Source organism: Balaenoptera acutorostrata, chromosome 16, assembly GCF_949987535.1.
Source record: "Balaenoptera acutorostrata chromosome 16, mBalAcu1.1, whole genome shotgun sequence".
NCBI classification, from domain to species: domain Eukaryota; kingdom Metazoa; phylum Chordata; class Mammalia; order Artiodactyla; family Balaenopteridae; genus Balaenoptera; species Balaenoptera acutorostrata.
Window position 1 is genome coordinate 42,525,287 of NC_080079.1, and position 26,565 is coordinate 42,551,851.

The 26,565-nt window shown below is 37.3% G+C and overlaps 1 long non-coding RNA gene across 1 annotated transcript in view; it reads left to right on the forward strand.

The window, feature by feature from the left end:
* Positions 1 to 21,440, forward strand: part of LOC130705073 (uncharacterized) — a 264,956-nt gene extending 243,516 nt beyond the window's left edge. The window contains exons 6-7 of the long non-coding RNA XR_009005724.1: positions 10,920 to 11,042; positions 21,249 to 21,440. This is a non-coding gene — a long non-coding RNA (uncharacterized LOC130705073). The remainder of the gene's footprint in view (positions 1 to 10,919; positions 11,043 to 21,248) is intronic.
* The last annotated feature ends 5,125 nt before the right edge of the window (positions 21,441 to 26,565 follow it).

Sequence of the window (26,565 nt, forward strand, 5' to 3'; positions counted from 1 at the left end):
TAATACTTGCACACAATATATTACACAAATACAATATATAGTGAGTTTAATGCTGAAACTAGGGCAGAACTCCATAACTAAATATATTAATATTTCTATAGAATGTGTAGGGATATTTACAGAATAAACATATATACATATTCTTTTCAGAGACCATCATCATTTAATAACAGATTTTGATGCCAAACATGTCTTTCTAAACTTTTAGTTTTCAAAAATTTCTGGATTTCACATGCTGAAATAAGGATTTTAGTTTTATAATATCATTGTATTAGTATTATAATTATCATTAAATCTTCAAATAATTTAGCAAGTTAGTTATCATTATTCCCCTTTATAGACATGGGGATAAAGCTCTGAGAGTTTATAAAACTTGCCTGTGGTCTATAGCCAATAAACTATGTGGGAGAAAAACTGAAAATGAGCTAGGAAGCATAACAGTGAAAGTCAAATCTAAACATCAACATGATAGTAGTCATTGGCTAAACAAATCATTCTTTTATGGAAACATTTCTGAAATCATTGATTGTCTTGATTGGATGGTTTCAGAACCACTAAGTTTCCACACTCATTGGTTTCCAACACCTTCTTTTTGTGTAAAGCTTGTATTAACTTTTCTAAAATGCACTGCTTAAAATGTTATCCTTGAACAACTGCAAGATCCTTCTACTTTAAAAAAACAATTATATGTACTTCACAGTACTTCACAGTATGTGTACTGCTCAAACTAGAGTAGATCAACAAATATCATTAAAATACATCAACATCTCCATTTTGTGTCTTCATGTTATACTCTTATCCTACTTGGACAGTTAAACAAAATTGAACTTGCTAACTCCCTCTAATATCACCCTCTCCAAATCCTGATGCTCATCCAGGGTTCTGTATTTCAGTAAATGACACTACCATTCTTCCTATTGCTCAACCCAGAAACTCAGACATAAGTCTTTAAAAGGCCACCCTTGAGTGCTTTTGTTTAAGAGAAGTAAGATAATACCACTTTCTTTTTCAAAACTCTCCAATGGCCTATTTAAATCAGAATAAACTTCGAATTTCTTACTATGGTATTTATATAGTGGACCTCCATGTCTTAAAACTTGAGTACTTCTCTGACCAATAGAATATGGTGAAGGTGATGTTCTGAAACTTAACAAGTTTAGGTCCTATGAAGCCTTAAAGATTCTGCTTGGGTTGGGCTTCCCTGGTGTCTCAGTGGTTAGGAATCTGCCTGCCAATGCAGGGGACATAGGTTCGAGCCCTGGTCCGGGAAGATCTCACATGCCACAGAGCACCTAAGCCCGTGTGCCACAACTACTGAGCCCATGTACCACAACTACTGAAGCCCACGCACCTAGAGCCCGTGCTCCAGAAAAAGAGAAGCCACCGCAATGAGAAGCCTTTGCACTGCAATGAAGAGTATCCCCCAATCTCTGCAACTAGAGAAAGCCCACGCGCAGCAACCAAGACTGGATGTAGCCAAAAATAAAAAAATTAATTTATTAAAAAAAAAAGATTCTGCCTGGGTCTCTTTTGATGTTCCTTCTTGGAACCAAGCTTCCATATTGTGAGAAGATAAAGTCATATAACAGGTTATTGAAGGCCAGCATTAACTGATAGCCATATGGTTAAGCTGTCATAGATGTCCAGCCCAGCCAATCCTTTAAATGACTGTAGCTCCAGTAAAAATCTGACAGCAATCACACTTGAGACCCAAGCAATATCTACCAAGTTAAATTCAGTTAACCCATGGAATGAGGTGAGATCATAATAAAGTTCTGTTTTATGCCATTAACTTGTTTAGTGTTTTGTTATGCAGCAATCGATAATAAGAAAAATACCCTTCACAATGATTGAGATCACAGGGTAATTTTTCTTCCTCGTATTTACTTAAATAGTGTCATTGAATAATTATTTGTATATTTTTCCTTACTTGTGTGCAGACTTTTACAAATTCCATTAGTCACATTGCAAGGAGGGGTATAGTGTTCTAGTGTGTAGACATATCCTTGTTTGAAATATCCAGGCTTGCCCCCAACCTTAGTCTTTTGAACCATGGACCACCTACCTAGAGAAATTCCATCAGTCAAAGTTAGAGATGACAGGACACTGCATGGCTTGGACCCAAAGATCCTCAAAGGCTTCTTGTTAAACATATGGGATTTTTCAATGTGAAAATCTACTTGTTACAAGTGTTATATAACTTTATGTTAAGGTTAAGAGATGTGGTCCTGGCTTCAGGTCAGTAAAGTTAGAAAAAGCTGAAATACGAAAGCATTTTTCGGAGATCTGAAACTAGAAGTCATATGTGGGACAGCAGCAGGAATGGCGGATCAAGAACTTCCAAAATGATGCTGCTGCATAGAAACAATGAGAACACTGGGGGAAAAAATGGTCAAAATCAACTTTTACAAAAACTATGGAAATAACCAAAAGCTTGTAACAATCAGAAACATCTTTGTTCAAGAAAAACTGTTGAATCTTGGTAAAAACGTTATATTTCCATTCTCTCATCCCAGCTCTGAAATAACCTTGAAAACCAATGGCTTCTCCATCATGGTGAAAAACAGCAGCCTAGCAGCCGCTGGAGGTAACAGCACAAGATTGGCACACCCTAAAAGCATCATATTCAGAGAATTGTCACTATTTGGCCTGTCTGGCACTTACCTGAAAATCTTCCTCATAATGCTTATCTTTATTTGACCTAATTCAGAGATTAGTCACTACAAACATCTTTTCTCTGAGTGTATTTGTCCAAAAAAAAAAAAAAAGCAGCAATCTCTTATTATTGCAACTGTCTGTGACAGTGATAACATTTGGGACTAACAAAAAGCTGCCAAAAAATGTAAAAGGAAAACTCTGGGATTGAGATGTCCATTGAGAGCTTTAAAAAGCTCTAATATGTTCCAGGGAATCTAGAAGGCCACACACTTGGCTAGGACAATGCCCATGGCCAAGACGGTTTATATTCCCAGAAAAGAAGTGAGAACATCCTAACGTCTCACTTCTGATTGACCTTGAGGTTCTATGCAAACAGATAGTGAAGACTGAAACAGAATTGTAAACTACCTGTCTGAACATTGTCATAACACATGCACAGTCCTACAACAAAGATTGGGGGATTATTGATGTCAGGCTTTTAAGGGAAAAAATGATCAGTTGGACTTTATCATAATCAGAATTTTCTGCTCGTAAGGGACTGGAAAATAAGCCATGGACTGGGAGGAAATATTTGCAAATCACATATATGAGAAAGAATTTATATCTAGAATATATAAAGAAAACTCAAAACTCAATAAGAAAAAAATAATAATAACTGGACAAAAATTTTGAACACTTTACCAAAGAAAACATATGGATGGCAAGTAAGCGATTGAAGAATGAATAAACAAACTGTCATACATCCATATGGTGGCATATATCTAAGCAACAAAAAGAAATGAACTATTATTGTTACACGCAACAGCGTGAGTAAAGCTCAGATGTGTTGTGCTGTGATGAAGAGTCAAAGTTTGTATATTGTAGAATTAGATTTATAGGATGTTCTTGCAAAGGCAAAAAACAAACAAAGAAACTTTAGCAACAGAAAACAGGTTAAGTGGTTGCCATGCATTGGGCATAGAGGGGAGCTGACTACAAAGGGCCGCGAGGAGTTTTGAAGGGTACTGCAACCATTCTGTTTCCTGATATGCATTTGCTAAAACTCATTGACCTGTAAAATGAAAAGGTGTATTTTACTGTATTTAAATTATACCATAATGAACAATGGAAGAAAAAAAAAACACTGTCAGATGCATTTTTAAAAATTCTATATAACATCGTTGGTGTGGTGGGAGAAGGGTGGAATATTATTGAATTCACTGTTTGTTCGATAACATTGAAAGATATGGCTTTAGTATAGTACACATTCAAAAAATTCTAATAAAGTTTTTAGTGATCAGTGGGTGCATCCCACAGACATAGCTAACTTTTAATAGGTGGTTTCATGCATTCCCTGAAGAAACATCTGTTTTTCTGAAAGGCAGTACTTTCCAAAGCCTGCCAAGTTACATAGAATATTACACATTTGAGTTATTATCAACAGTGAACGAGAATACCTAACCATGTTTTCCACAACAGAGACAATGGTTGTTTGCTAGATAATTTTTAAATTTATCTCTTCTGCTACTATTGGCACTCTTTATAATGATTTCTTAAGTAGTTCTATATGTTCCTAAGTGCTCAGAGCTTAGTATTTAATGGTATTTCAACCCACATAGATCATTCTTCAAGTTCAAGAGCCACAGACGTGGATATACGTAATTTTTACCCCTAAACTATCTGTTTCAATGTAAAAACTGTTTATACTCTTCTTACATTGGTATCATTGAAATGGAAGCCCTTTCATCTTATGACACTAGCCCTAAGGATGGCCCTGTCCTTCAAATAGAAAAAAATACACTGACTACTTCTTGTTATTTACCTGGAAATAAGACAGTATTGTTTTATGGTGTCTATTCTTCTACTTCATTTATCTATTCCTCTTCTCCCCAACTTAATTATTTAATAGCACCAGATTAAGAGATCACTTGATTGTGTCAGTGCGTGCCACTACTTGAGCATGTGGTCCAGGTCTATTAGTTTCTTTTGTCTATCCATGGGGACACATAAAACAAACTATTTAGAGGATTATTTTACTTAATCCTCACAAAATTTTATTGAAAAATTTACTATTTTTGTCCACAATTTAATGATATGGAAAATGAAACAGATATTAAGGATTTTACCCAAATTCAGGAAGCTAGTAAGTGGCTACAGAAGTAAACCTTACATTTTACTTATCTTAAGAGAAATGTAAACATGAAATTATATTATGTCCCCTTTGATCAAGGAAAATATAAAATTAAAAATGTCAAGTGGATCTCATGTTAAACATTCTTACCACGCATGCACATACACAAGCACATACACACACAAAGAGAGGGCAGAGGAAACTTTTGTATATGTTGATTGCATTGATTACGGTGATGGTTATACAGATGTATGTGTATCTCCAAACTCATAAAATTTATAAATTAAATCTGTTCATTTTTTATATCACCTATACCTCAATGAATCTCTTTTAAATGAAAGAAATGTGGTTATTCCTTTAAGCACAGAATCAACTTTAATTAACGAGAAACTATAAAACAAATCAGGTGAACCTATAAAAGCTTTGTCTTTCAGGCTCTGTATTATAAAACACTACTTTGCTGATTAGAGGAGTTAAGGATATAAAAAGCTCAAGACCCACGATGTTAAACAATGGATTCACCTGGTAATCAGTCAGGATGAACAAGGAAGTAAAAATAAAATTTGATTCTAAATGCTCATATATGACAAATTTCCTTGATTGCATTTTCCTATAATTGAGGTAAAAATATTTAATATTTCTTATCATCCATATTTTACTAAGACAGGTTCATCTTCAATATAATCATTAGTTTTTAAGTTTAATAAAATATTTCAGTTATTGTCTTAGTTCTGGCCACTATAACAAAAATACCATAGACTGGGTGGCTTGAGAACAGAAATCTATGTCTCATAGTTCTGAGGGTTGGGAGGTCCTATATCAAGATGTAGGCCAATCTGATTCCAGGTTAAGTCCCTCTTCCTGATTTGCAGATGGGCACTTTCTTGCTGTATTCTCATAAGACAGAGAGAGATCATCTCTCTCACATCTCTTATAAGGACACTAATCTCATTCATGTGACCTCATGACCTAATTAGTTTCCAGAGGCCCTGCCTCCAAATACCTTCACAGTGGGGAATTAGGGCACCAATATATAAATTTGGGGGGGTGCATAGTAGTCATCAAATGTGTCTTCATAAAAACAGTATTAGTTTTTATCCTTTTTAGCTTAATGTATAAATTTTTTTCCATTCTTTCTCTTTTCTTCAAAATATAGAAATGATAAGTTTTAATTTTTCTCAGAAAACTGCTTTTGTTTATCATGTACCTCTTGCAAAATTTGAAAAGATAATTTATAAGTTAAAATATTAAAGTTGTGTGATAGTTTCTAAACCTAAATAAATGCAAAACTATCTTTATGTCAATCATCAATAGGTAGAAATTTGAATATGGATCTTTCTGACTCAGGGCACATGCTCTTAACCAATAAGCATTAACCTGTATATCATTTGGAGATGTACTTTGCTTTATTCTTTTTGCAGTAGATATACTAACATTGTACACTGACTGTCCCACTCTCTGTGTCTCCTGCGATCAATGTGTGGCATTTATGAAAGAGTTGCTCCAGTTTGGGGATTTCAGCTTTTCTAAGCTAACTCTTTTTATCAGGTATTCTTGGACTTAATAAAAATAGAGTAAGACCACAAAGTTTTCAACTTGGTTGAAAATGTCCATAATTAACCCATGTGATTTAATGATATGTAAACATAAAGTGCAACTGAGATTGTCAAATTAAAGCAACATTTTTATATATCAAATTTCTCCTTTGCAAAACTCTACCTACAAATTGTCTGAAATTATCATATCATGAGGTAGAGAAATTATTTATATTTCCCCAGAATTAACTGTATAGTCGGCCCTCCATATCCATTGGTTCAACATCTGGGGATTCAACCAACCACAGATGAAAATACTCGGAATAAAATTCCAGAAATTTCCAAAACCAAAACTTGAATTTTGCATTTACATGGATCTGGCATTACTAAAAAATAAACAATAACAACAACAAAAAAATGGTTTTGAGGCAGATAATTGAATTCATTTTTCTCAAAAAATTCAGAATTTTTATTATGGAGAATGTATACATTTGAAGTTATTACTGTCAGTTAAATTAGTTAATATTTTTTGTAAAGATATAGCAGTTTTCAATTATTGAAGGATTTAGTCATTTCAAATTCTCTTTTTATCTTTGTTAGTTCTTTAATAACTACTGAAGTGAATATTTATGGCATGGATTAGCCATTGGAAAACTGGCTGTAGCACAGTGTTCAGATAGGTCCTTATAATATTTTATAGAGTGCAAAACACAGATTTAATGCAGTTTAACTAAATTCTCATTAACTTTTTACTAATAGTTTAATACCAAGCACAATAGAAAAACTCATGATAAATGTACTAATTAAATTCTCATTTTCAAGAGTAGGCAATTTCTTATTCCACTTAATTTTTTTACGCCAGATTTTATTTTTTACTACTCAATGGTGAAGAAACCAAAGGCATAATTTTTAATATTTTTATGTTCATAATCTATTTGGTACCTACATTCTCAAGTGTAATTACTTTTGTCTCAGAATTATGTTATCAATGCACATAGGTTATGAGAGGAAGCTCTTGGTCCTCACAACTCAACTCTCTGAATCTTCCTGCCACATAAAATTTTTTAATAAAGTGAGCTGGTGGGAAGTTGTTTTATAGGAAAAAATAAAAATACTCCCCAATATCCTGAATTCTAACAAGCCAATTCACTGAGACTATTATGTTGTGGCTCTAATATTTAATTAAACAAAAATTTAGTTTTCACATTTTAAAAATAACATATCTGTATTCATTATAAGAAACATTTATTTTCAGATATGTTTATGTTTATATTATAATTCTGTTATTATTTCATACAAGTCTGGTTTGGATGATTCCACTATTGACTGCATTCCCCATTCCCCTATCCAATTAGCCCCACAAGGACATTTTGAGTTCTAAGTTGCTTGAAGACAGATGAGAAATCATTTCAAAAGAAGAGGTGATATCCTGTTCCAGAAAATCCTGTTAAGCAAATGAATCTGCGGCTGGAATCTTTTTGATTTTCACATCTAACGCAAACCGTGTTTTAAGCCAGCCTTTTAAAATAAGCATACTCTCTCTGCAAAGCTAATTAATAACCCATAAATGTTAACTACATTTGCCAGGTTAATTTTCATTTTGAACTAAATTGCAGGCAAAGTTCAAATGTGATAAATATTCTGTCATTTGAAGAATCACTTATGGAACAAAGAGATAATTATAGGAATCTTAGGGCTTAGCATTTCCACAGCTTGGAGTCAACCTTGAGAATTTGATACTTATTCAAGAAAATTGCTTGCACACGATTTGGTTCCAGCCTGCTCAATTTATCTTCTCTTTAAAAGGAGTGATTTTATTTACTTGATCTCTACTCCATAAATACTATTACTAGATTTTAAACAATGTTTTAATATTTAAATCATACAATTTGCTAAATTTTTACAAAAACATGTAAAACTTTTATAATAATCAATAATCTATCACACCCAAATGTTGCCCCTTTGTAATCCCTGCCTTCCACACTTCCATGCCTCATTCCATCCCCAAGTAATTATAGATTGCTTTGTATTTTTTAAAATTTATGTACTCATTGGTCTTAACTTTTTTCTACTCAGCATAATTATTTTAAGAATCATACATGTTATACTGTGTATCAATATTTTATTCTTTTCATTGCTAAATAGTAATCCATTGTATGGATATAAAAGTTAATTCATCTATTCACCTGATAATGCACATTCAGGTTGTTTTTTGTTTTTGGCTATTACAGATGCAACTGCTATGAATATTGGTGTAAAGACTTTTTATGAACACGCACTTTTAGGTATCTGTGTAAACACTTAGAAGTGAAATGGCTGGAACATGTGGTAGGTGTATGTTAATTTTTTGAGAAAAATACAAAACTTTTCCAAAGTGTTTGTGTCATTTTACCCTATGAGAAGTTGATAATAGTTCCTGTTGCTCCACATCCTAACTAATACCAGGTGTAGTAAAACTTAGTCCTTCTAAAACGTGTGTGTAGTGGTATCTCATTGGGTTTTTTTTTTTTTAATAGTAATCTTTTATTTATCTATTTTTTTTAATATTTATTTTTGGCTGTGTTGGGTCTTCGTTTCTGTGCAAGGGCTTTCTCTAGTTGCGGCAAGCAGGGGCCACTCTTCATCGCGGTGCGCGGGCCTCTTCACTATCGCGGCCTCTCTTGTTGCGGAGCACAGGCTCCAGACGCGCAGGCTCAGTAGTTGTGGCTCACGGGCCTAGTTGCTCCGTGGCATGTGGGATCTTCCCAGACCAGGGCTCGAACCCGTGTCCCCTGCATTAGCAGGCAAATTCTCAACCACTGCGCCACCAGGGAAGCCCTCATTGGGGTTTTAATTTGCATTTTCCTTATGACTAATGATATCAAGCATCTTGTCATGTGCTTATCTGTCATCATTATATCTTCATTGCTAAAGTGTGCTGTTTTGTGAATGGTATTTTTAAATTCTGATATCTGATTGTTGCTAGTATATAAAAATAAAATTAATTTTGTAAATTAATTTAATATTCCACAAACTTGCTAAACTCATATTAGTTCAAGTAGGTTTTTTTTGGTAGATTTTTAAAATAGATTCTATAAGATTTTTTATAAAAATATAGTGTAACTTTTTTTGTTTCTATATGGATGTCTTTTATTTCTTTTTCTTGCCATATTACATTGACTAGAACCTCTACTGTAATGTTGAATAAAAGTGGTATAAAAGTGGTGAGTGAAGACATTTTTGAATTGTTGCTGATTTTAGGAGGAGAGCATACAGCCTGCCACACTATTCAGTATGATGTTAATTTTTTTTTTTCCTTGTAAATTCGGTTTATAGGTTGAGAAAGTTCTTTTGTATTAGTTTGATGATAGTTTTTACCAAGAATTGATGTTGAATTTTTAAAATGTCTTTTTACATCTATTGAGATAATATTTTTTCTTTACTGCATTAATGTGAATTGCATTTAAAGATTTTTTATTAATAGACTTTTTTTAGAACAGTTTTAGAAGTACAGAAATATTGAGAAGATATTAAAGAGTTTCCCTATATTTCTGCACTCAGTTGTCCTTATTAAAGTAAGTTATATATATTGTATATTTGTTAAAATTAATGAACTAATATTGGTACATTATTATTAACTAAACTCCATAGTTTATTCAGATTTCATTAGGTTTTACTTAATGTACTTACCTCTTCCAGAATCCCATCCAGGATATCCCTCTACATTTAGTTGTCATTCCTCCCTAGGCTGTGATAGTTTTTCAGACTTTTCTTGTTTTTGATGACCTCGACAGTTTTGAAAAGTACTCCTCATTTTAGGATGCCCCTCTATATGAATTTATCTGATGTTTTCTTCATGTTGATGGAAATAATCAATAAACAGTCTATAATAGGAATAGAAAAGAGTTTTATTTGAGCCGAACTGAGAGCTATATCCCTGGAGACACAGATTCAAGAAGCATTTGAATTATGTTCCGCTGAATTACAAAAAAGAGGATGCTTATGAACGCAAAAGCCTTGAAATTACATAAGTTGTTTGTCAAGAATTGGGATTGGAGCTGGCAAGAAGTAAGGGTGTTGTTAAGCAAGGATTGGTTGATAATAGTTTTGGATGACTAAACCATAGTTCTCCATTTTGATTTTTAAAATATGTTATTTTCTTTAATGCTTAAAGCCGATGTACAATGCATGCTTAATTGGCCACAAAACAGGCTGCTTTAATTAGAATAAGGTTTAAGTTAAATCATGTATAAGCCAGAATGACTTCCCCATACCACAATATGTGATTTCTTCCATCACTCATAATTATACTGAACTTATGGGTTATTAGAGGGAGACCACAGAGGTTACAATGCCATTTTCATCATATCATATCAAGGGGATTAGCAAACATTTGGTTCTGTCCAAAACATTATATCATATCAAGGGTACATACTATGAACATGATTTATTACTGATGATATTGTCCTTGTTTATCTAGACGAAGAAGTGTTTGTCAGGTTCTTTTTACTGTAAAATTATTTATCTCTCTTTCCACTCTGTACTCTTTGAAAAGAAGTCATAGGCACAGCTTACACTTAAGAAATGGGAATTATGAGCAAAGATGACACAAGTTTTCCATTATCATCTCTCCATAGTAACATCAATTTTGACAACCGCCCACAGACAAGAACACCTTTGTGGGAGTATAGAAATGCAGCAGAGAAGTTCCAGCAAACCATTGGAGAAAAAAAAGTTTAAAAATACAGACATCGAAGAAGGTAAGAAGAACTATTTCACTCTAAGCACACATGGACAGTGAATGACAAAGGTAGTGCTTGAACAAAGAGCTTCTGACCTGTGCACCAGGGCTTCCTCTTGGACATTTCCAAGTGTCATTATAACTAAAAAGTACAACTGGATTTTCAGTCACTTTCAATTTCTTGAACTACTTATTTCAATGTAACAGAGGTTTAAATAGCCAGAAAATTATATATAGTTGATGATTATATATAGTTGTACTTATGCTTACGTGATTAACTGTAATGAAGACTTGTGATGGAAGAAGGTGTTCTTATTTAGACTGGGCAAATAACTGCTCCCTACTGGCAGTAATTATAATAACGACAGCATCAACAACAACTAGCATTACATTTTTTTGTCTGCCCATGCTTCATTTCTCCTGGCAAGAGCACCCAGATTTTGCTTTGAGAATCCATCTTTCTGCCCTCACATGCCTTGGCTTGTGAAAGTACATGACTGAAACCCATCTTTAGGAACATTAACTGATACAATTTATTCTCAGAACAACCCTATGAGGTAATTAGTACTCTCGTTTTCTTTCTGTTTTGCTGAAGAAAGTTTAGAGAGTTGAATCACTTTGCCCTGGTATCTCACTGCTAGTAAGTGACGGAGTAGATGTGAAATACAGGTAGTCGAAATAAAAATTGTCCCAAACAAGTTACACAGGCAAGGAAGATTTGTTCAAGACTATTCCAATATGAGAGAGAGAGAGACTGAACTCAACTTCAGTGAAGCAAAAAGCAGGAGGGTTTTAAGCACTGAGTGAGCTAGTGGAAAAATCCTGAAGATGTTGGGGAGACTGGGGAAGGGTTGATTATCGGGATGTATTGAGCACATTTCTGAGTTTGCAAATGTTCTTCTCTGTGGTCAGGACAACTGTGCTTAATTGTTACTTACTGAATTTAGGCTCCTACCCTCTTACAGAGACTGGAAAATAGGGGTGCTATCTCCCTCAATGCTTACATTTCAAAGAAACAAGTCCCCACGTCCTTGAAAAAGACATTTCCTGGGTTGTAAAACTGGAGAAAAGCTGGGAGATGATTTACATATATTCCAAAGAGTCGGGGAAAGAACTTACAATTGCAAGTTTTCTAAAGTAAGTGCTCTAAGAAAAGGGATGTCAGGGGTCTATAGTCAGAAAAAAAGTGTGTCTAAAATTTAGGCACGTTGAGGGGAATATTAAGGAATCCAGGTCAAGGTTTACTGCACACTGAAGCCCGTTTTGTTAACCACATTAGTGTTTTAACATTTTCAGTGGTCCTCTGTTTGTGGTAGGAAAATAAATCTCTGCTCTGGGTGAAAGTAAGTTAGAGGAAGCAGTGTCCTCAGGACATGTGTGAAGTTAAGTCAGGTAGCTTTGCTTCTCAAAGTATTTTTTTAAAAACCCCTTGGAGACAGTATTGAGAACTGTTCTAAATGACTGTTAATTGAGGGAACACTCATACTCTCAAAGGGCTAGTTTTCAAATTTGGCTGCACATTGGACTCATCAGGGAACTTCAGAAAGTACCGATGCCTTGGTCCCATATGCAGAGATTGTTATTTAATTGGTCTAGGGTGCAGCCTGGGCATGTAATTTAAAATCTCTCCATGTGATTCTAATTGCAGCCAAAGTTGAGAACCACATCTGAGGGATAACCTCCAGAATCCCAGAAAAATTGTACTTGGTAAGAGAAATAATGAGGAGCATTTTCTCTTGCATGAAAATATTTGGCAAAACCAATTTATCCCTAAAAAATGTAGTAACTTGGACTTTTTTTCTATTCCTCTGTGGTCCCTGCACTCTTCTAATGAAGCGGCTTAACCAACAGCAAGCAATGTGTTTGGCCCAACCTTATATTATTTCAAGTGGGGCTCATACAACCTACTTTTAGTTATTACATAACTTCTTATTACTCACAGGTAGTAGGACGTTTTTCTACCACTTGATCCACAATGATTATTAGTAAGATAAAGGAAATATTTATTTTCTCTATATAAGTAACTGATCTGAAACAGACATAAAATATCATCCAACAATCCAGAAAATTAGGTTGAAATTTTATATCTGCTTTTCACTAAATAAAACTTTAGATGTAGGGCTTCCCTGGTGGCGCAGTGGTTGAGAATCTGCCTGCCAGTGCAGGGGACACGGGTTCGAGCCCTGGTCTGGGAAGATCCCACATGCCACGGAGCAACTAGGCCCGTGAGCCACACCTACTGAGCCTGCGCGTCTGGAGCCTGTGCTCCACAACAAGAGAGGCCGCGATAGTGAAGAGGCCCGCGCACCGCGATGAAGAGTGGCCCCCACTTGCCGCAACTAGAGAGAAAAGCCCTCGCGCAGAGACGAAGACCCAACACAGCCATAAATAAATAAATAAATTTAAAAAAAAACACAAAACTTTAGATGTTGATATTTCCCCATCCTAAATTTCTTAGAAATATCATAGCAGAATGAACATTCTCAAAGACCACTCTGTACTATATTACATTTCTAGAACAAACTAATTTTTAACTAGTTCATGATTAATTAATGGCAGTTAATTGGAGACTTCTAATGCATGCAAGTATAGAGGAGTAGATTTCATAACGTTAACTTAAGGCATTTTCCCCGAGGACTCAATTAAATATCAGCCAATGAAATATTTCATGTATTTCTTTTTGCGATCATATTTTACATACTTAATATTTCAAAATCAAACTTTCATTTGAAGGAGGCTAGATTTGCATTTTAAATGAAAGTCAAACCAGTTTCTCCATCTTAGTTTTCCAGAACATTTTTTTTTCAAGACTCAGCAGAAATCAAACTTTGGTGAAAAACTCCCTTAACTTCAGCTCAGCATCAACCTGAATGTGCTTTTGTTGTTTGCCATTCCTTTTCAAATGGGATTATAAGCCAGTGTCTGGATTATGTTTTGACAGTTTTATTAACTACACTGTGCATAACATAGGAGTGGGCACAGAAAAAATATTCAAAAAAATTTTTTTGATTAATTGTGTAGATCTCCTTTACCAAACTAATGAATCTACTTCTTTTATCATACTGCATTAGACATTTAGGGCCTAATTCTCACCCATCCTCCCCTTCAGAGTTTTGTCAAATAAAATATATGTTCAAAAACTGAAACAACATAGGAGACATAGCTGCTCAAATCTCAATGCAGATTTTTTTCTGGAAAAGAACTGACAAGTACAACATGGCTTAGGCCTGAGGCCAAACTTGAAATTTTACTTCTTCTGACCTTTACGGGAGAGCAACTTGTAGCAAAGACTGCCTTGATTTCTTCCTTTTAAGCAAAGAAGCTGAGAGGGAGTAAGGTAGGGAGGGAAGGAGTGAGAGAAGGAGAAAGAGATGAAGAGAGAGAAAGAGAGAAAAAAATGCTGGACATCTAGTTGTTGACAAGAACCAGAGGAGAATCTAAGCATTGGCAGGTCAAAGAGGAAGCCAAATTTTCTGCCACTGAGGTCCACTATCCTAGAGGACCAATAAAGCTAGGAGTAACAGATGACAGAATGTTACCAAATTGGCTTTTTCTTTTTCCTTGTGACTAAGAGAAAAACTAGAAGTGTTCGATCATCTGCCCTCATCCAAAGGACACGCAGAGGCCCGTTACATGAAATACATTTGTCTCTTTACAATTATGATATTACAAGAAAAATACAGAAGTTTTCAAAGAACCAGTTTTCAAATTGTTTGGGAAAAAAGACCATATTAAAGTAATTATTTTAAATACAAATAACAAATATATCAAGCTCATGAGGGAAAGATTGTAATCAAATATGATGTGGATTAGTTAAATTTTCTACAGTTAAATTTTCTACGTAGTAAAAGTCATAAGGCTATTATAAATTAGGAAATGGAAAAATGGAGAAGACTTTATAAACCATCTGATGTAGGGAAATTAATGTTATTTTTTAGAACTTCAGATCACGTTCTGAAGTGACAGTCTGTTCTCAGCATGATCCTTGAAACAAAATGTTAGAAATTACCAAGAAAGTAATTAAGCTAAGGAAAAGAAAGAATTAGTGAAAAATCGTCTCACCAAAAATTCAGTATGCCAAGTTTTATCTCTCCTATTGGACTCTGATTTACACATGAAATCTGACAATGATCTTTCTTAAAACCCCTGAAAATTTTAATTCAACACAATTAAATGCCCAGGTTAATTGCCTTATCTCTGAATATATTAGAAGTTAATAAGAAGACAATTATTTAGCTTATCATGTCAGTGGTTTTCTAAAAATATTAATTCCATCAGAAATTTTACCTCTCAGTTTAGAAACCAAGGCTTCCGTGAAATAGTCCTTGAACCACCAAATCCTCTTTAGGTTCTCTTCCTGTGCTCCCAGATTCTTCTTTACTTGACCAAATGTTCCACATTACTAAGCTTCTTCAGGAGTGTCTTGCTCATCCTTGCATTCTTAATACCCAGCACAATACCTGCTACAAATATTTTTTAATCTCTATAATATAAATAGATTGCTCCATATTATAAAATGTAACAGTTGTTGTCCTGCTACATATCACATTTCTTCTTCTTGTCGCCTAGAAGTAAATGAACAACTCTTAAAAACAATGTAAATAATCAATATCAAATTAGATAAAGAAGAGAGTAAACATTTAATTAAAGATATATAACTTTTATTAACTTGAGTTTCCTAGAACAACTTCTGTCTGAACAAAACTAGATATAATAGCCTTTTAATTATTATTTTATTAATAATAATAATAATTATTATTATTATTACCTTACTCAGGAACAAAATTAAGCTAGAATAAAGCTTCATCATTTAAGTCAGTGTACATGAATTTCCAAACAAACCATTTTCAAAATTTAGGTTTATTTTAATATACAACCAATGGTAATGGTAATTCATTTCATAAACCAGATGAAAAGATAATGTTTAGCCTAGGTTTTCCTGAAAGCAAGATCCAAGACAAAAGTTTATTCTTGAGAAATTAATTTGGGAATTTGAGGCCAGGAAGCAAGAGTGAGATCAGGGCAGTGAAATAGCCAATAAAAGAATGTGTTTTTAAGTTGCCCATAGTGATAGTTGATTTGTTGCTTGATCTCAAAGGACCTTCCTAAATGGCTTATAAAATGTATCTCAGAAATAGCTGTTCAAGGAAGAAAGGAGCATTGGTTTATCAATTGATTCCTGTTCTCCACTGGTCAAGTGTTGTCCCAGGGGCATTAACTGTCTAACAATCCCAGCTTGTTCATGAGTGATGGCTAAGTACATTCCCAGGGTACAGACTGGCTGGAACATCAAAAAATCTCTGGGCGGGAAGTAGCTGTACCTGCTCCAAACTACTCCAAGCCTATGTGAGCTTGTTGCCAGAGCCCTGGGTGGAATAAGAGGTGAAACCACGAGGATTTAAAGTGACAGAAAAGGAATAACCAATGCTAGCAACTTCTAATTCAAGGGTTGTTTTTTGTTTATTTTCTTTTTTCTTTCTCTATGGAGTTTTCTGAATTCTAGAAACCATTAATTATTTTCATTTCCTTTGGTATTTCTTGCTTGCCTGTTATATCAAAGTGTCTTTCCTATCTTGCTTCTTGTATGATTTTTTATGTTTTGTTTTATTATTGCCATGGCTATGGTTATGTTATTATTTCCTGTTCACAACCCTCTTTCCTTAAAAAAAATTCTGGTTGATTAAAGGCCTCTTGATAGTTGCCTTTGCACAATTAAAAATATATATGTACTAGCAGATTTAAAGACACACATGCAAACCAATACAACAAAATGGAATATAACACAACTATTTCTTAAAGAATATGTCTAAACAAATTCGACACCACTTGAAAAGTGCTTTTATGCTAATGTATAAATCATAAATAGTTCTAGCCCATTTATGAAAATGATTGTTTATCCTGTAAACTTCAATGCAAGGGGTTTTCTTTTCCTAATCTTTTTGAATGGAATATTGAAAAGAAATTACTTATATCAGTTATTTTGGTATTACCTGCTTAATTGTAGTACATTTAATAGTAGCCCTCAAGAAGATATGTCCAAGTCTTTCCCCCAGTACCTGTGAATGTGACCTCATTTGGAAAGAGGGTTTTTGCAGGTTTAATCAAGTTAAAGCTCTCAAGATGAGCTCATCCTGGATTAGCTGGTGAGTTAGTGAGTCTTAAGTCCAATGACAAGTGTCCCTATAAGAAAAGGAAAAGACACAGACAGAAGAGGAGAAACGCAGGGGGAGGATATGTGAAGCTGGAGCAGAGACTGACGTTCCGCAGCTACAAGCCACGGAACACCAGAGATTGCAGGCAGTTGCCAGAAGCTAGGAGAGTGGAGAGTAGCATGGGACAGATGCTCCTCAGAGACTTCACAAGGAACTACAGTGCTGACACATTGATTTCAGACTGCCGGTCTCCACAATTGTAAGAGAATAAATTTCTGCTGTTTTAAGCCACCCAGAGCGTGGCAATTTGTCACAGTAGTTTCAGGAATTCAATAGATTAATGGAGAGAAAATGGGTCATGAGTGTTCCAAAAATAATCCCAATTTGCTATTAAATACATTAACACACATCCCCATTAACGTGCACTACTATAGGTGCACCTTCAAAATAAAATTTGATTTGGCTAGTTTAGAAACTTATATGTATTTTTTTCCATTTTTAAAATTTTATTCCCTTTTTAGTATTTTATTCCCTATTTTTAAAATTCCATTTTATTTCTATTTTTATGTTTCTTTCAGCCATGGTCTCCTAACCAAAGATAAACTCCACAGCAAACAAAACAACAAATCATTTACTCTAGAGTACTTTAACTTCATTTTCCTTACTTTCCTCCATCTCATATGAATTTTTAATACAATTTGACTGATGGCAAAATTGATGCCTGAGATGATAAAGGAGATACTCATTTAGAATGAAATTATTTTAGGTTGTCCAGAAAGGTGATTATCAGCATGTAATTAATAGACTTGATTTCTTTAGGGAGAAAAGATATGAATATGCGGGTTTTGTGAGTTGAACTTGAGACCTAGTTTGCAGAGCTGCTCTATTAACATTTTTACCAATATCTGGCATTTGGTCTTGCCAAGATTTGAAAAAGTAACAGAATGTCTTCATACTTACTCATTTTCAAGATAACAGAATTATTTGACCCACCTTCCTTATTGATTGCCACTTCTAAGGTCTTCTAAAGAATGAAGATGTAATGTAAAGAACATGGTGACTTATGTGCACTACTGGTCTAAAAAGATGGGTATTAGTTGCTTCAAAGGTTACCAACCAGTGTGAGTATTTAAGAGATGCTGCACTCTTGGCAAAAGACAGTGCATTTAAGTTTCAGTTAACATTTCTAGTTGTTATCAAAGGTCCCCAGAGCTCGTGTGCTCATTAAACCCACGAAATAGTTGTACAAATCTCTTATCCTAGAATATATTTAATTCATGAGGTTGAACATTCATACAAAGAAGTTACCCATGGTCAATGCATTTTTAACAATCGTATATTACAGGTTAACTCTTTTTTTTGGTGCTAGCATTAGGAAAGAGAGCGAACATTTAGTTTAAAACTTACCACTTATATAAGCTTTATGTAGTTAGCACTTACATTCAAGAGCTCAAAATTATTTCTGCGTTTTCAAATTATCAGCAGTAATCTTCCATATTTCATAGTAGGTTCAGATAGAACTTATTTATCTTCAGCTATTTGTAAGTATACTTATATTTCTTTTAATCTGAGACATTCTATACTGTGGTTCAGGGGTCCCCAATCCCTGGACCCACGGACCGGTACCAGTCCACGGCCTGTTAGGAACCAGGCCGCACAGCAGGAGGTGAGCAGCGGGCAAGTGAGCGAAGCTTCATCTGCTGCTCCCCATCGCCCGCATTACCGCCTGAACCATCCACCCCACCTACTTCCATGGAAAAACTGTCTTCCACGAAACTGGTCCCCAGTGCCAAAAAGGTTGGGGACCGCTGCTGTGGTTTATTTTCCTAAAGGAGTCCATAGACAGAACCTCCCTGTTACATGCTCTATTGGTTAGGTTCTGGGTGCACAAGGGTGAGATTGGGTTAGTCCCCTTGATTCCACACCCTCACCCAGGTGTGGAAACATTCAGTGCTCATTCTACCTACGAGCAATCACGTGAGAACCCAGCTTGTCTCTTGATGACTTGATACTAGCTCAGAAGAAAAATTCTGTAGACCACAATAGACTAACCTGGGTACAATTCGGGGGCATAATTGCACTTACAAATGCCATATCTTTAACTTTGAAGCTGCTGCATCTTTTCAGTGCCTTATCAAGTTACTAAAGATTTTACAGAAGTTTGGCAAGAATCGAGATAACTTAATATTTCACTTGGTTGAATACCTAAATCATTTTATAGATTATCATAAATATATTTAACTATATTATAATATTTGCTTTTGTTGATTAATATGTGTGAGATTGTCTGATATTTATCAGTAGAAAAGATTTTGCTGAAGTTGTCAAGGTTTAACTTTGGAATCAGGGAATCCAAGATTCAAATCCTCCCTTTACCGTTTATCACCCATGTAAGCTTGGAGGAAATTGCCAAAGATCTTCATCTTCAGAGGGTAAGCATACTCTCTCTGTCACAAGGATTCTATAAGGATAAATTAGATAATCAGTGTTAAATGCTTTTGCTAAAGCCAAACACATGGCATGTGCTCAGTAAATAGTGTTTATGATGGAAATGTTGCCTGCACTTTCTTTTTTGGTACTTGGGAACCAGAAGGGGGAGAAAATGTTATTGTTATTTCATTCAGAAAAAGTATATATATATATATATATATATATATATTTTTTTTTTAAATGTAAAATCAGATCATGCATGCCATCTCATTGTGGTTTTGATTTGTATTTCTCTCGTGATATTGAGCATCTTTTCATGTGCTTGTGGTCAACTGTATACCTTCTTTGAATGTCTATTCAAGTCCTTTGCTCGTTTTTTAGTTGGGTTGTTTTTTTGTGGTTGACTTGCATCCAGAGATGATTCTGATGGAAGGCAAAGGGGATTGAGAAGATAAGCCCTACATGGCATGTTAGGGCCCTCTGTGGGGTGGCCCTGATCTACCTTCCATCTCATTTTCTGCTTTTCCCAGCAAGAATGCTTTGCTCTAGCTATATGTTTCCATTTTCTGGACTTTGTTTCTACCATTCCAACAACTTGGACAGTTGTAGCAGAAAGACTTTTTCTTGTCTGCACAAGAACCACCCTCCTCTGTCTCCTGCAGAAATAGTTCTGGTGGGACTATGTGTCAGAGTGTCCCTCCCCTTTCTGGCCACATTGGTGGCGCATGACCTAGGCTTGCCCAGTCTTAGTGCTCCCATCACCATGGTATCAGGGGTTGGCTCAAGGGATGGACATGAGATCCAAGCCAATCTGTGTGCTATTAGGGAAATGTCTCTTTCTCTTTGTCTTGCCAAACTGGGATGATATAAGCCTGGGCTACTGGCTTCTTCCTTGACAGTGTAGACCATCTGCAGAAGAAAAAAAAGGTCAACACACAAATGTAAGATGAGTCAAGAAAAGGAAAGTGAAGAGAGAATGCTAGTAAGATAGAGAATGATATTATTATTTGAGTCCCTGGATCCAGCCGTACTTGAAACTAGATCCCCCACTGGATATTTCAGGTACGTAAGCCAATAGATTCCCTTTTGCCTAAGCTGACCTGAATTCAGTTTTAGTCACTGATAACAGAGAAAGTTCTCACTAATGCAAATCCCCGTTGTTCCTGGTTCTTTCATCTGTCCCTCCAAGCATGAGCCCACCCACCGTTAAGCCTTTTAGCCTGTCCAACACAGAAATGCCCTCTTTTCTTTTGCATCTGGCCCAAAGGGCTGTTCCCTCTAGGGATCTCCAGTAGTCAGGGAGTAGAGAGATGGCTTTCCAAGTGTTCTGATTTCCAGCACCCTTCCTGCCCTGTCCCTCTGTGTTGTACACTCCCTCTCTGTACCTTGTGTAACAGGGTGAGTCTTTATGAGAAAATAATTCTTGTGGTGGCTGGTGTGGACTTGCGAGGAAGACATCCAGCATTCCCACCTCTCCTACCCACACCTCGGGGCAGCATTGGGCAGAGGCTCAGCCCCAGCCAAGTAACACCAGACCTGCAGAGACTGGAGGGAGGGTGTGAAAAAAAGTGAGTAATTACAGAAAACATGACCTGATGTCTCTTTGTTGTGGTTTTTGAGTGTGTGGCTTTTTCCTTTTGCAGCTGTGCTCTCCCTAGAGGGTTTCCCACCCCAGCCCAGGAAGGGGAAGCTGCCACTGAGTGTTGGAAAAAGCTGGGCCATTCCCATGGGGAAGCCACTCATCTTTGTGTTTCAGTCCTGAGTGGGCAGAGCTGGACCTTGGAGGGAATAGCATGGATGCTGGTGCCTGGTACTGGGCTTGTGTCACGGGATGTGTTCAGGTATGACTTGTTCAAAAACAATTTTTCTATTTTTCGCTTTAGAAATTTTTATTTTAAAAATAAAGAAGTGTTTCTTGAACCCAGGTATTGTGGAGCAAACTTTTATAAGCTACACATTAATATGTCCATGAATCGTGTGTACCTTGTATTGTTTTTGCTGGTGCTGTTTGGAAGACTTGTTTTGTGCTTACACTGTTAATTTGGGGATGTTCAGGTTCCTTTCCCCAGTCTTGCCTCTAGAGTCCTGCTTCTGCCTCTTGAGTTGCTCTTGGCCTCTAGAGGACAGCCTGTGAGAAATGCTCAAAAGGTGTGAAACCGATGACAGTAATAATAGCTAACATTTACAGAGGGCTTAGTATGAGTCAGCAGTAGTTTAAGCACTTTACAAGTATTATTTCATTAATAGTTGCTATTGAAAAAGATCCCAATTTTGTGACCTACACAGATGTGTGTGGGCTGTAACTCACTCACCTGGGGCTCACCATGCCCCCTGAAAGCATGGTGAGCTGCCCCTAGGAGTCTGTGGTTTTATTCCCAATCTTGTTTATGCCAGTAGCACTTGTTATAATAAGGATGCAATCTAATTAAATATGGTGCAAACCAATGAGATATGAGGGAAATAAGAATGAATCATGTTTCTACGATATGTAAATTGAATGCTTTGGAAACACTTGACAAGGTGAGTCATTTTAATAAATATTGCTCTCAAAATAGATATGGGCAAGGCAGCTATGACGGTCAAGAAAACCCAGGTGTGGGGACTCGGCCCTTAAGTCATTTTTGGCTCCACTTTAAAGGAAACCAAGCTGGAAATCAAAGCCCTGCATTATGGATATAATTTATGCAAAAAAAAGCGGATACAGAATTCCACCCAGTGGCTCATTCTCAAATGAGGGCCTGGAACCTACATCAAAGTGTAGTTACTAAGTGTGCTTTCAGTTAGAAGCTGTAGGGAATTCCCTGGCAGTCTAGTGGTTAGGACTCCACGTTTCTACTGCAGGGGGCACGGGTTTGATCCCTTGTCGGGGAATTAAGATCCTGCAAGCCACTAGCCATGGCAAAAAAAAAAAAAAAAAAAAAAAAAAAGAAGCTAAGAAGCTATAAATTGTATGAGTGGTTTTATTTCACTATTCCCCATATTAACTGCCTTTTTCAATTAACCCACCCAGAGCTGGCCAGAGGGTTTTGGCCCTAGATCTGTGCAAATTGAAGAGAGGTCAGGTGTCCACCTCTGTCTTTCTTAGGAAGGTTCCTGAGGCAATCCCCTGCTCAGTTCCTGTCCCCTTTTCAGGGACAGGGTCTTTCCTTCACTCCCAGCCCCTCTAGGTGTCCAGGACTATTGGGCAGTGGGTCACTTGTAGGCCCAGGTCACGGGAGAGTCACCCATCCACCTCCATCCTGTCTGCCAATGACTCCAGCCGACCCTCGCCTCTCCTTTCTTCCCACTCAGAGCCTCTGCTCTCCGCCTGCCCCACCTGCCCTGCAGGCACTTATTCGAATCTCTGTTTCCTGCTCTTGCACCTTCTTTGAGACTTTTGTGAACTGAGAGGGAGGAAATAGCTTTCAGGGTCCCAGTAAGTGTTAGAAGGGAGGAAAGTTCACAGAAAACACTCAGATTAAAAGTCAGGATTTGGATGAATGGATAAACAAATGTCATCTATCTATACCATGGAATATTATTCAGCCTTAAAAAGGAAGCAGATTCTGACATATGCTACGACATGGATGAACTTTGAGGACATTATGCTAAGTGAAATAAACTAGTCACAAAAAGGACAAATCCTGTATGATCCCACTTACATGAGGTCCCTAGAGGAGTCAAATTCATAGAGACAGAAAGTAGAATGGTGGTTGCCAGGGGCTGGTTGGAGGGAAGAATGGGGAGTTATTGTTGAAGGTATAGAGTTTCTGTTTGGGAAGATGAAAAAGTTCTGGAGATGAAGGGTAGTGATGGTGGCACAACAGTGTGAATGTACTTAATTCCACTGAGCTGTGCTCTTAAAAATGGTTGAGATGGTAAATTCTGTGTATGCATCATTTAACACACACACACACACACACACACACACACACACACACACACACACACACACACACACACACACACACACACACACTTTGAGCTGGGCCCTGCCCCTCAGTGCTTTACTTCATAGGAAGCCCCGAGGATATTCCTGGTGGGTAGGATTGTGGACATCTTAATGTTCTTCCTTGAGCCTTAATATGTTTTCCCAATTCCATACAAAGAGCACTTATTACTTTAATAATTGGAGAGGGCGAGAAGGACACTTTAAGAATTTAAAAGAAAATAAAAAGTGAGGGAGTAGGGAGTTAATTGCCTCCCACGCAGGGCCTGAGTATTGTCCAGGTGGGTGGAGGTGAGGGGCAGTTGCAGTCCCAGGAACCAGGAAGGCCCTCACTGGCCCTCAAGTCCTGACTCCAGTGAGAGGTTTGCCAAGGCTTCCTGCAGAGCTAAGCTCTGGGACCTACTGGAGGTATCCCGGGGAGGGGGGTCTTCATCAGGAAAGAGTGATGGGACAGTCCAGTGTTCAGCCCTGACAATGGCCCTCAATTTAACAAATACACAAATTAATAACCCTACAAATTTTAGAGCACCAACTCTTGTCCAGTCACTAAAGAAGGCTTTCTATACATTATTTTTCAGTCTTCACAGTAATTCTATAGGTTAAGGATCTCTATTTCAAATAATTTTCCCTGTAAAATATATCCTACAAATAAAGAAGCATGTAACATATATTTGTACATTTATTTTTTCAATAAGAAATCAATTGCATTAGTTACAGTGACTGCTGTAACAAATAATAGACCCCCAAATGCCTAATGATGAAAGCACAAAGCAGTTTCCTTCTACTCACCAAAGGAGGGCAGCAGAGGCAGGGAGAGGGGGATGGGCAGCTGTTGTCCACATAGTCACTCCGGGATCCAGGCTGCCAGGGGCTGTGCTATGTTCAGCTCAGGGTTTCTGAGGTTGCCTTTGGCATTGGCACCCAGGCAGCTGGAAGGGAAAGGATCTCACATGTAGGGGTATTATAGGCCAGGCCTGAGAGTTGTGACTTAACTTCCACTTACATTCCACTGCCTAGAACTCATTCTCGTGGCCAAACCTAACTGTAGGAGAGACTAAGAAATGCAGTCTAGCCTTGCTAACAGGACAAAGCAGAAATGGATTGGATTAGGATGACCTGTGTAATTTATTGTTCAAACCAGGACCTTACCAACAGGGAAAGGTATGATTAAATTATGCCAGGACAGTAGGCACAACCTGGGATGGGGAAGATGTTCATCCTGGTTCCTGTGAGTAAGAGCAGGCAAACACAAACAAAAATATGTTTTCCTATTTTCTTCATTTTCTACTCTTTTGCACAGTGACACTTGGTGAGCCTTAATCTATTAAACCAGCCCCAACTGATGGACACAAGTTATTTCAAATCTTTTGCTATTAGAAACAATGTTGCAATGAATCCTACTGTACAAACATCATTTTAGGTACATCTTAAACAGATAGCAGGAGTAAAATTAACTCTTAGGCTCTTAGCATCCTTGTTATGTGTGCATCTCAAATTAATGTATTGGATAGTTTTCCTTATTTTTGTACTTTATATAAATAAGATCAAAGATATTCTTTTTAAAGTGACTCTCTCCCAATTTTTGCTCAAAACAACGTTTTTGAGATTTTTCTGGTTAACGAATAAATAGACCACATTTAAAAAGCAGGTAGTCTACCTTTGAGGGTTATTTGCACCATTGCCAGTTTTCTGTGTTTTGGCGATGGGGGGTGAATATTCCCTGGACCCTAGGGTACCTGTGCACAAGTTTCCTCTACAACTCGCATCTAATGGTGGACGTGCTCCATCATAGGGCAGCTGCTTATCCCCTCATTAGGTGCTGCCAGATCCCTCATTGGCTGTTGCCAGACTGTCTCTGAGAGCGGCTGGGCCTAATCACATTCCCACAGCAGAGGATTCCCATTGCTCCACATTCTTATCGTGACTTTCTTGTACATTGGAGGTTAAACAATTTTTCCTTTCTTTGTAATTTGAGCTTCTTTGTTTGAAAAATGCCTCTGTGTGTCTTTCGCTCATTTTTCCGTTGGACTGCTTATCTTTTCCATGGCAGATCAGAGGAATTCTTTCACACTTTGAATACTAACTTTGTTGGTTATAATTATTGTGAATACTGTCAGTGTGTGTGACTTGTGTTTACTCTCTTCATGATGACTTGATAACAATTCATAATGCAATGTGGCCTAATGAATTAATGTTTCCCTTCCGGTTGGTGCCTTTTTGTTTACTGCTTGTGAAGGCTTCCTAGGCCGAGGTCTCAATCCCCACTTTACACGGGAACAGACAGTGGTTCAGATGTTTGGGTAACCTAGTGCCCAGGCTCTAACCCAGTACGCTCCTTCTGAGGATTTGTCTGTACAAGTCTGGCCTCCCAAGGCCAGAGTGAGCCCGGGAGATGCCTGCCCTCTCCCAGTCCTACCGGGAACAGCCTGGCCTCTGATGAGCCCCTAAACCCCCTTGGGCTCTGATAACTCCCTCACATACCATCACCAGTGCCTCCTTTGGCCCTGGAATTTTATTTTTCCATCTGACGTGCTTCCTCGTAGCGAGACAGGCCGGTATGGCTTGCGTCTGACTTGTGCTCAGGACAAGGGCTCCAGGACACGTCAGTGACGTGATGGTTTTATGGCACCTTCCTAGGCGGGCCCCTCTGGAGCTGGAGTCTCAAGGCAGGGGCTTCTGAGGTCTCGCATGCATGACTCCGGCTTTGATGACAACGCCACGGTGACGATTATGCGATTTCACTGCTGTTCGGATTCGACAGGGGCTGAGAAGAAGAGCAAGGATTTGGATGCAATGGGGGAAGCTGGGAAGCAGTTTGAGGGCACTTCCTTCTCTTTCCTAAGGGCTCTTGTCCCTGCCCCTTGAGGACAGAGAGTAAACCCAATGGCCCCAGTTAAAGGAAGGGAGAGAGAGTGAAAGAAAAAAAGAAAGAGAGGAAGGAGGGAGGGAGGGTCCTCTGCAATCCCAGCATCCCTACACACACCTCCTTCTGGGCCATGTGCAGGCACATTTCATGTCAGTTGGCGCACGTG